Here is a 9,947-nt window from a genome sequence, read left to right on the forward strand (position 1 = left end):
GCTATTCTATCCACTTCTCGTGTCTGTTGCAGTTAACTCCAAAGCTGCGAAGTTGGGTACCCACAGCAGGTCACGTTTAACCAAGTGTTATGCTCTGCTGCATAATCACAACTGGAAGAAGATGAAAAAACATCACCAGAACACCTTTAGGACTTCTTGATCTTATATCTTTGATTACATGACCTGCTGCTGCAAAGAGAAGAGGTCAGGACCTGGCTAATTTTATCACTTCAGCCACAACAGCAATGAGACAGAGCTACTCCCTTTACAGAATGTACCTAAATTCTGCATCAAGTTTCTACAACAGCTGCACCAAACCTCTCAGTAATGCTGTTGCAGAGCTGGTGGGCACAATATGCCTACACATGTGTTTTATGGAAAGGAACACTTTTCAGACACTTGCCATTCAATTCCTATTTTATTCACCAGAAATTCATGCTGAAATTCACTGTCAGTTTATCCTTGAAATTAGCAGTGAAAACCAAAGGAATTCAGACATCTTTGCCCATACCTAGGACTGCGATACTGTCATTTCTTCTGTTTTGCATACGCAATTCTTCTTTCCGTATCATGCAGGCGATAAGTAATGCTGAACTTGGGCTTCATTCCAAATCCCGTCACTGGGAGGTAAATTGGTATTTGAATACTGTATTGGTGTACACATTGTGCTGCTGTGTACTAAAGAAGCACCTGAAATGAATCAGAAGCATTCACAGTGAGATCTTTTTCAGATAAGATTATTTTGTTCCCTTCGTTTTTCCTTTTCCCCTTTCCCATCTTTTCCCCCACTTTCCCTAAACAAATAAGCTTCCTTGTATCTTGTACTTCTTGTTACAACAAGCCATTTTCTTTTGATGTTAATGTTCTTTTGTGTTGAGATACATGTTGGAAACATTCAAGAAAAAAAAAATAAAAAACACTACTAGATCACTGCAACAAGCCTGGCTTATTATGGGTTGATGCAACTGCAGCCTGACCGTGGGAAAGGGTAAAATATTCAGAATCTCATGATAAAGCTGTGGCAGCCCTTGTGAAAGAGTATTAGGAACAACTAGATCTAAACAGAAAATTTGGCTCAGAATTTACACCTCAGTTTCTACATAAATAAATTTAAGTCCCAGGAAAAGGACTTACTATGCTGTTTATCTGAGCTATGTTTTTGGAGGGAAGGGAAGGCATGTCTTTTAAGTCATCAGCCTTTTCTCCAAGTTGTGACATTTATTTTTCATGTTCAGAGAAAACCTGTGTAAATGCATTAGTTGATATAGGAAAACAGGAGGTGTACTTGTAGTTTTGGTCTGTAAAGGAAACACAAATGTTAATTCTAATCTCCTGCATTTTTACAAGCCATGTGTAAAGTTGTTTACAACTTAGCTGGCAAAAGTTCACTGTTTATAGTTAAGAATAAGTAAGCTGAAGAAAAATACAAAACCTCTGGAATTACACCAATGGTATAAAAGAGTTACACAGGAAAGGAATAAACCAAGAAGCTCTATAGAAATTACAGCTCTCTGGGGTTCTCTGTGGGCACATGCTATTGTCTGCTTTGGCTTTCATCTTCTCATTAATAAAAGTAACATGAGGAATACATTCCTATTACTGCTTTTGTTTCACTCAATAGTAGTTGCCACAGGAATGTCAGGATCATATAGAGGAGATGTTATTCCTGATAACGTGAGTAATAGGGCTAGGCAATCCTGCCATATACACTGTAAAGTTGCAGCTGGTTGAAATGGGACTTGGACATCCATCATTTAATCAAATACCTTTTAAACCATTATAACCTTCTTCTTTTTCTTTCCTTTTTTTTTTTTTTTTTTTTTTGTAAATAGTCAAGTAAAAATCATGCTGTTGTAATACATCCAACTGGCACAGCCCTACAGCTCAAGAGAGAAAACTTACTTTCCTCCCACTTAAGATGTGCTGATCTTACTCAAGATTACCTGTGTTCTCTTCAGTGTCTTTTTTGCCTTTTGACAAATCAAGGATATATCACTTTTACATGCACTTTTACTACTCATTTAAGATAAATATGAAAATTAATCCCAAAACTAGCAAGTTTCACTTTTTGTTCTATGAAGGGAAAACATTTCTAAATCCAATGCTGGCAGATGTAGCTACTGTGTTAGCATAAGCATTAAGGACAGAAGAAAAACGTTTTTCCGTTCTTCTTTCCACACGCCTAAGAAACTTTAGTGGACAGTTGGGAAGAGAGAACAGAACCATGAACCCAACCTACCTTTAGGTGGTGGCTCTTCCCATATTAATAGTGAGTGAAAGCTATTAATGCAGAAAGAGTATCTGCTTAACAATGTAACAGCAAGGAAGATGAGAGGTTCATACCAGCCCAGCCTGATCTGTTACACAGCTAGTCTCTTCAGCTTCCTAGAAGGGTCAACAAAACAAAGACACTTGAAAAAGGCAGCAGGCTTGTTTTCTGTAAAGCAACCCCACATGTTGACAAGATCATGTTGAGAAAAAAATGGCTTCCCATTGTTGGTGCCTTAAGTTTGTATTTTGTTACAACTGTTTAACATCTGTCAACTCTTCTAAAACATGTAGATGTACTTGTTAGACTCTAAGGATATGTAGCCAGTTTTATTTGTCTACCAAAATGATTAAAATTAAAAAAAAGGGGGGGGGGGAGAGGAATAGAAGAATAACAAGTACCTCACAACTACAAGCAAGCCCTGTCTGCTTGCTTCTGTCAGTCCTAAAGGAACAATTCCAAGGCAGCAAGCTGCAAGACCCAAGAGCTTCTTGAGAGCACAGGTCAAAGACAAATCAAAACCCTGCTCCTTACCAGAGCAGTCTTTCTTGGTCTGCTCTGACTTACCTTACCCTAGAATCATCACCACAAGACATATGTAAATCTAATACAGCAACCAAGAAGTTAATAAATACTCCCTGTCAAGAGTGACTGCCCTAGCTTGCCTAAAGCATTAGAAGTTGCACAGGGACACCCAACTGGTGTGAACAGGTCCAGCTGCAGAGAGAGGTACTAATCCAGTGTTATCAAGCATCAGAACTGGAAGCTAACACAACTTTTCAAATGATGGGAACATGGCAAACAAAATCTTCACACATCTCAGAGGATGCATATTAACAGTCAGAGAAAGCCAGGAACGAAGAATACATGAATTCAAAAGTTGTCATAAACAACTTCTGATAAATTACCTTATTCTATCAAATCTGACAGTAAAACTGTTTATGTAGACTGCATTTATACTGAGCCTGGTGGCTCAGTCAAGCCTGCCTTTTGCAGATAATGATAAGAAACTGTAGATATGAAGAAAGCAAAAGCAAGAATGCCTACTGATACACTTTTACAAATACAAGTATACACTTCAAAAACTTTCAACCCAGCTAAGGAAGACCAGCAGAATTAAATATTGCTGTTTCACAGCCAAACTTATTTTGCTAACTGTTTTTCTGCAGGCATTTTTTTGCATATCCAGAGCCCTCACGATGAAACCCTACCCCCAAGCAGTCGGTGGATGTTCTCCCAACTTCACGAGTTTTGATTCCCCCAGCCCTCCCTGCAGGGCCCTTTGTTCTTGCCAAAAAGGAGCAGTAAGAGTCCCTTCAAAGTGCCTATAAGGTACTTCTTCCTCTAGGTTTTCAATGAACTCCACGACAATTTCATAAAAAATGGCCATCAACCTTTCTAAACATCTCTCTCTAGTCACTGTCAGAGTTACAGCTCTATCATAGGTGATTTTTGACAACTTACTGGGATGAGGCACTGCCAAGCATCCATCAGGCTTGAAAAAAAAAACAACTCTCCATGGCTTTGTGCTATTCAGCAGGCATTTGCCAACCTGCAAAAAGCTCCAACCAAGTCTCTCAAGGACATGTCAATTCTAGCAGGTGTACAGATGTTTACTTAGAGTTCAGAAACTAAATACATACTTAAACATCAACTTGAACATCTGTCCTGACTTTCAAAGGACAAATCAGGTCAGGAATTGAGGTTAAACATGGATTGAGGTTTGTGGCCTCAGATATGTGCATTTGAAAATGTTGGCTGCTCTGCTTTTGCTGCAAATAGATGTTTTCTTGGTATCCAATCCTCCCATTGTACCCCATTTGATAAAATCCACATTTACTAAAAACAAGATAAATAAGAGTAAAAATATTCATCACCATACTAACAAATATGTAACTGCACACATTCCAAAAATTCAAACCCTGAGTCAAATCCTGAATTTCAAAAGACATTTACTATTTAATACACAAAACTTAGATGTTTTGTTTGCTTGTTTTAAACCTGGTTAATGTTAACTGAAATTTGACATCATTAATGTTAATTTTTTATTTTCCTGAAACAACAAAACAAATCCTGTTTTAAAATGTTTGCATTCTGCCTCTCCATACAAGACACAGTGACACTGTGGTAGAAGCACTGATTGATGTAAAAGAAGTGGAGCTAGTTATCCATTTCAGAGTGAAATCCAGAAATAAATTGTTTAACTACTACAAGGCAATCTGATTTTGCACTTGTATAAGTGAATGACAAAAGAAATTGGCAACCCATAAAACATAATCCATAACATATGAATTATTTCTCATACATAATTGTAGGTCGAATTTTGAAGTACTCTTAAAAAGAAATAAAAAGGAAGAAGTATTTTGTTTATCCTGTGGAGTTTAACCTAATACAAAGACATGAAGCCAGGGGTGATCACATAAGGAATTTATGGAATTTCCTAATTGGCAAAGCCTTAAAGATAAATGAAACATTGAACTGCATCTACTTAAAATGTTTCCATCTTACAAATAAAGAACAGCATAACACTCCTAAAGCGGATAGACCAAATAATCCAATCCAGTGACACTCTCATCCATCACAATGATCTGCAGTGAAGCTGACAGCTTTCTGCGTCAACCCATCCTGGCTTATATTCTCTTCCTATCATAAGACCTATTCTTTAAACTAATATTGTCCCGTTCCAGCTTTTTGAGATTTTTTTGTTCCTCTCCAAACATAGTGATCTAATCACTACGTGATACCCCAGCAAAGTTATCCTCTAGGTAAACCCACAAAATGTTCACCTACCCACTTAAGTCTGCATTCACATATCTCAGCAACACTACACTGGTACAAATAGTCAAATGGGGCGACCAAGGTTGTGAAGGCTGGCTCTGAAACTGCTGTTTAGCACAACAAATGGGAGTGAGCCATTCATCACTGAAGGTCATAGGAGCTGCGGATACTTTGACTAGCAGCTACCTGGTTTGGTGCCCAGCGTCAGTGATCTGCTCTGGATGATTAAAGGCGCTTAAGGCTTTCAGTTGCCTCTGCAGTGCTCTGGCAATGGGTCTGAAATTCTGAACTCAGACCTTGACATTGGTTTTGCTTATGTAATGACGTTAATGCCATTTGCAAATCTAAATACATACATAACCGAGGATTGAGGTTTTTTTTTTTTTTTTTTTTTTAAAGGGACCAGCTGGTGGTACTGATGGTACAGTACTCAGTACTGACGGGCTTTACCCTCACCACTACGTCTCTTATTCAGCAAACATGCATTTTAGCTAACAGCAAGAACAACACAACATGAACGTGGAATGCAAAATCTGTCACAAATGTAGTGACTACAGAGTCACTATAGCAGTGATGAGACAGATCACATCTGGGTCTGAAGCACATATATCCTAACTAACGAAACCATACAAACAACCTCAAACACACAAATTGTGTTCACTGGTGCAGATCACACCCTGTGGTGCACACAAAGTGCACTTATTTACTGACAAGGCTTCAATGACATGGATAAGCTTTAGATTAGGCTCCTCAGAAATTTGTCTCTGTTGCTAGCACAGAAGGCGCTGCCTCCTGTCCCAACAGAAGGTGCAGTGTCTCACACATGAAGGGCTCTTGATTCTGCTATATTGGAAAACTGCCTCCACCTACGTAGGGGTGGATGATGTCACATTCCGGCATCTGGGAGCAAGGACTGAATACAGTCTGCAAGAGGAACTTGACATCTCATTACTGGATCACGCAGAACTTAAAGGGAGCAGTCCTTCAGATCTCCCAACATGAGATTTTCACAGCAGTATCTGCATTTCCACAACTCTCTCATGGACAAAGCCCATAGGAAAATACAAACACCTGCAGGAAAATACACACTGACTTCAGAAACTGAAGTCAGAATGGGTGCTACAGTATTATTTCCAGTCTATCTGGAGTAGTATGTAGACTGACACTTAACATAACATTCAGAGTATCTGACTTCACCTGCTTCCTCCAATTTCTAGCAACCTAAGCATTTAAGTCCATAGCTACTCACTCCTCTTGGCTTGCTTAAGTAACTCTCCATCCTCCTAGTAAGTTCCAAGTTGATCATCAAATGATAGAGGGGACAAGCCTTGCAGGGAAGAAATTACACAAATGGAAAACAGGAAACAGTAGAGAGGAGAGATGTAAATGAGTGCTTGGAGAGAGGGAAATGCTGTTAATATTGAATTACTTTTTCCACGAGGGAGGAGACAACAGGGCAATCCGGGTGCACACATTGGCTAGCCAACTGCCCACGTACAGCTCAATATGAACCTGCAATTGTATCTCACTGACGAAGATGGCTTTGAGACATCATTTATTTTCCATTCTTCCATTTCCACAAGTTCCTAAATTTCATAGTTCATAGGCAATTTTCCACTGATTGCTGGGGATTAGCATGACGCTGATTTATAACTTTATGTAAACAGAACAGCATTTTGAGTGGGATTTGCACATATGGAGAGCAGAAAATTTGTGCCTAGAGCTTGTTTAGATTTTGAGAAAAATATTTCTCATGTTTACTTATTGGACCACTAGCAAAATTTTTTTAGGAAGCAATTTTTATTTATTGGCTTTGTCCTTTACAGAACACATCTTGCCTTTTACAGTTTGTTTATAATTTTTTTTTATTATTTCCCTCCTGTAACTATAATTTATTACTAAAATATACTAATTTTGCATTTGCAGCTGCAATATCTTACCAGGATTAAATAAGCCATTATTACAAATACAAAGGTAACAACATGCTTTCTTGCTGAGCTACCTTGAAATCTCAGTATGCATAGGAATAGTAAAAACAGAAATCTACTCTATGAAGGTCAAAAATACAAGCTATTTTTACTATATAAGTAAGAAGGATTATTTCATACTGGTTAAAAGGAAACACTTTTAAAAATGGTCATTTCTGTACTGTAGTAAGACAGGCCTGCCTGGTCTTATCACAAGAGAAGGATAAGCACCAGCAATGTGAATGGCCAGGAACATATCCTTGAACAACAACTCCAAAGCTCACATAAATTAATCTGTAGTTTCAAGCATATGCTAGGGGATTGGGCTTTGCTTTTGCTGAAGATGTGGCTGCAGAGACATAGAAAGGACCCAAATATCCTCTACCAAGAAACGCTACTTTCTGCTTTGTTCACTCAGAAAGTTTGACAGTAAGGCAGGGAAGTAAAGAATTTATAGAATCACCAGTCTCCTAAAATATATACAGGAAGTCACCATCCATGTTACAGAATATCATCTAAAGCACTGATGATCAACAGAACTGATTAGGAACTGCCCTCACCCCAACATTTTTCAAATAAAAATATAAGGAACAGTTTTCAGTTGTCAAAAGCAATGATAAAAATCAATTAAAATGCAATATATCTTCTAAATAAATGCCCCCCCTCCCCCAAGATTTTTATTCATCTGGGGCATCACATGCTGTTAAAATGTTGCAAAGAGAAAAATTTTGATTAACAGCAACACAGCTGGAGCCCTGAAAGGTCTATTGGCACTTCCTTAGAATTAGCTGACACAACTAATAGCTTTAGTGACAATATGTCATCGCTTTATTTGACCATCATCTGAGGATGTTCTGGCTCTCACCATGTGCTCCTACACAGAACAAATATTTAGCAGAATTCCAAGAAGGCACATTTTCATGAAAAAATTGTGTTTGAAGCAGAAAAAAATTTATATGAGATGGTTTCAACTGGACAAGGTCTTAAGTTCTCCAGCGTGCAAGTCCAACCCTGTAAGTGTAAATTGGAAAAAGCTTTCTCTAGAAATATATTGTCCTATTACCACCTGATGCACACACATTCTTATACTTGGTTTTGATGCCTTTCACAGAAGCCTCCACCAAACAGAGAGTACCGACCTTGATGGGCTATGCTTTGTCAAATCGTGGATTCCTGAGAGGTTCTGGATACCCTGTGAGCCAAAAATAAGAAACAAAAATGGAAAAGCTAGGAACTTCTGTGGGCTTACAGGAGAACATCAGTCTAAATATTGTTATAGAGAATAAGTGAAATTGAGTTCATAGTCTTTATTTCCCACACACAAAGCTACCCTGTAGAGTATATTTGTCAGCTTCTGCTCAGAAATCACTCCTGCATCATCATTGAAAAGCCTGGAGAATTAAACTGTTGCAAAGCAACCCAGAGAGGTTTGAACAGAAGCTGTGTCACTGTGTACAGCTGCACCAAAGAGTGACAAGAGAAGGAATTCCCCAATGGTCATATAATCCTCCTCACCTGTGCCACTCCTTTGCAACTAACTGCTGCCTCCAAACTCTGCAGTCCACCAGGCTGTATGGCTGATTCAGGTTTAATAGCACTGTGCTAACAGATTACATCACATTTCTGAAAGACAGTACAGTCAGACCACTAATTAGGGTCCACTGGCAGATGGGAGTGTGAACACACTCTGGTCCATCCATGGGGTTGCATGGTGCAGTCACTCTTCGGAAAGCTGCTGACTCATTCAAAATACAGCTTTAGTTGCCCCTGCTCCTGGGCACACTAGAGCTCGGTGCACCTATGCAGCAGGGGAAGTTGCAACTTCAGGTCCAAGGAACTTTGTGCTGTGTCGTTAAAAATTGTTCTTTTACACAACCTGCTTCACTATCTCAGCATTAGGCTGACTGCATGGTTTTAAAACTTTGTACAAGTAACAGCTGGGCATATTTTCTACCTAGAGGCATTTACACAACATGTTCCAGTCCTGGTAGCACCCAAATACCCAAATATTAGGGATTTATTTTTTTCTTTTGAAAATGCTGTATGATTGTCTCATTACACCGAAAGAAAGAAAGAAAGAAAGAACGAACAGTAGCAACAAAGACCACATCCATATCCTCCACTAGAACATAGGAGAATCTCCTACCCTCATTAGGGTAGGAAATCGCCCACACAAAACAGTAAATGCAACACCTTACACCTTTTTTCACTGTGCTTTTTTGGACAGAAGAGTATGTATAGAGGAGAGCCAACTCATGCTATTAGCTGAGCTTCCCACAGATCACCTTGCAGTTACATGTTCATGTGCCCTTATCCTCAGGTGCTTGATTGGGAAACACCTGGCTTGGACAACCCAGTGCCTGCAGCACCAAGCTAAAACTATAAATATTTATAACTCCACTGAGAGGAACAGAGAATGATTTGCGTGACTTGCTCCAGGCTCACAGACTGACTCAGCTGAGGGCCAGGATTAAATTTGAGGAGTTCCCCACTCCTAGGCCTATGGTCAGCTTACTGGTCTGTGTATTGCCAAGATTATTGCCTCATGTCATACTTCAGAACAGTGGTGAAATGCAACATTGTGTTATTATGAGTCACCTAATCTTTTCAGATTTATTAGGTACAACAGATCAGTAACACAAATTTTAAAGAGACTTTTCATTCATTAAGCAATCAATTTCCATCATTAATGTTCACATAAAACATGGCCAGTTTTCTGGTTCAAGCCTGTAACAGACCGCTTAGCATCATATCCTGTGTTTTTAGTGTTTTTCAGGGCTAAAAGATACGAAAAAGCAAAGCATACAGAGAATTAATCCTTCTCTGTCCCCATGAAAGAAAAAAAAAATCCTCAGCATCAGCACACAGTAGAGCTTTCTGTAGACACCAGTGTAAATGATGGGAATGCCTTACAAGGCCCAGCTTACCCATGC

This window comes from Aythya marila (genome assembly GCF_965140915.1).
Source record: "Aythya marila genome assembly, chromosome: 8".
In the NCBI taxonomy this organism is placed as follows: domain Eukaryota; kingdom Metazoa; phylum Chordata; class Aves; order Anseriformes; family Anatidae; genus Aythya; species Aythya marila.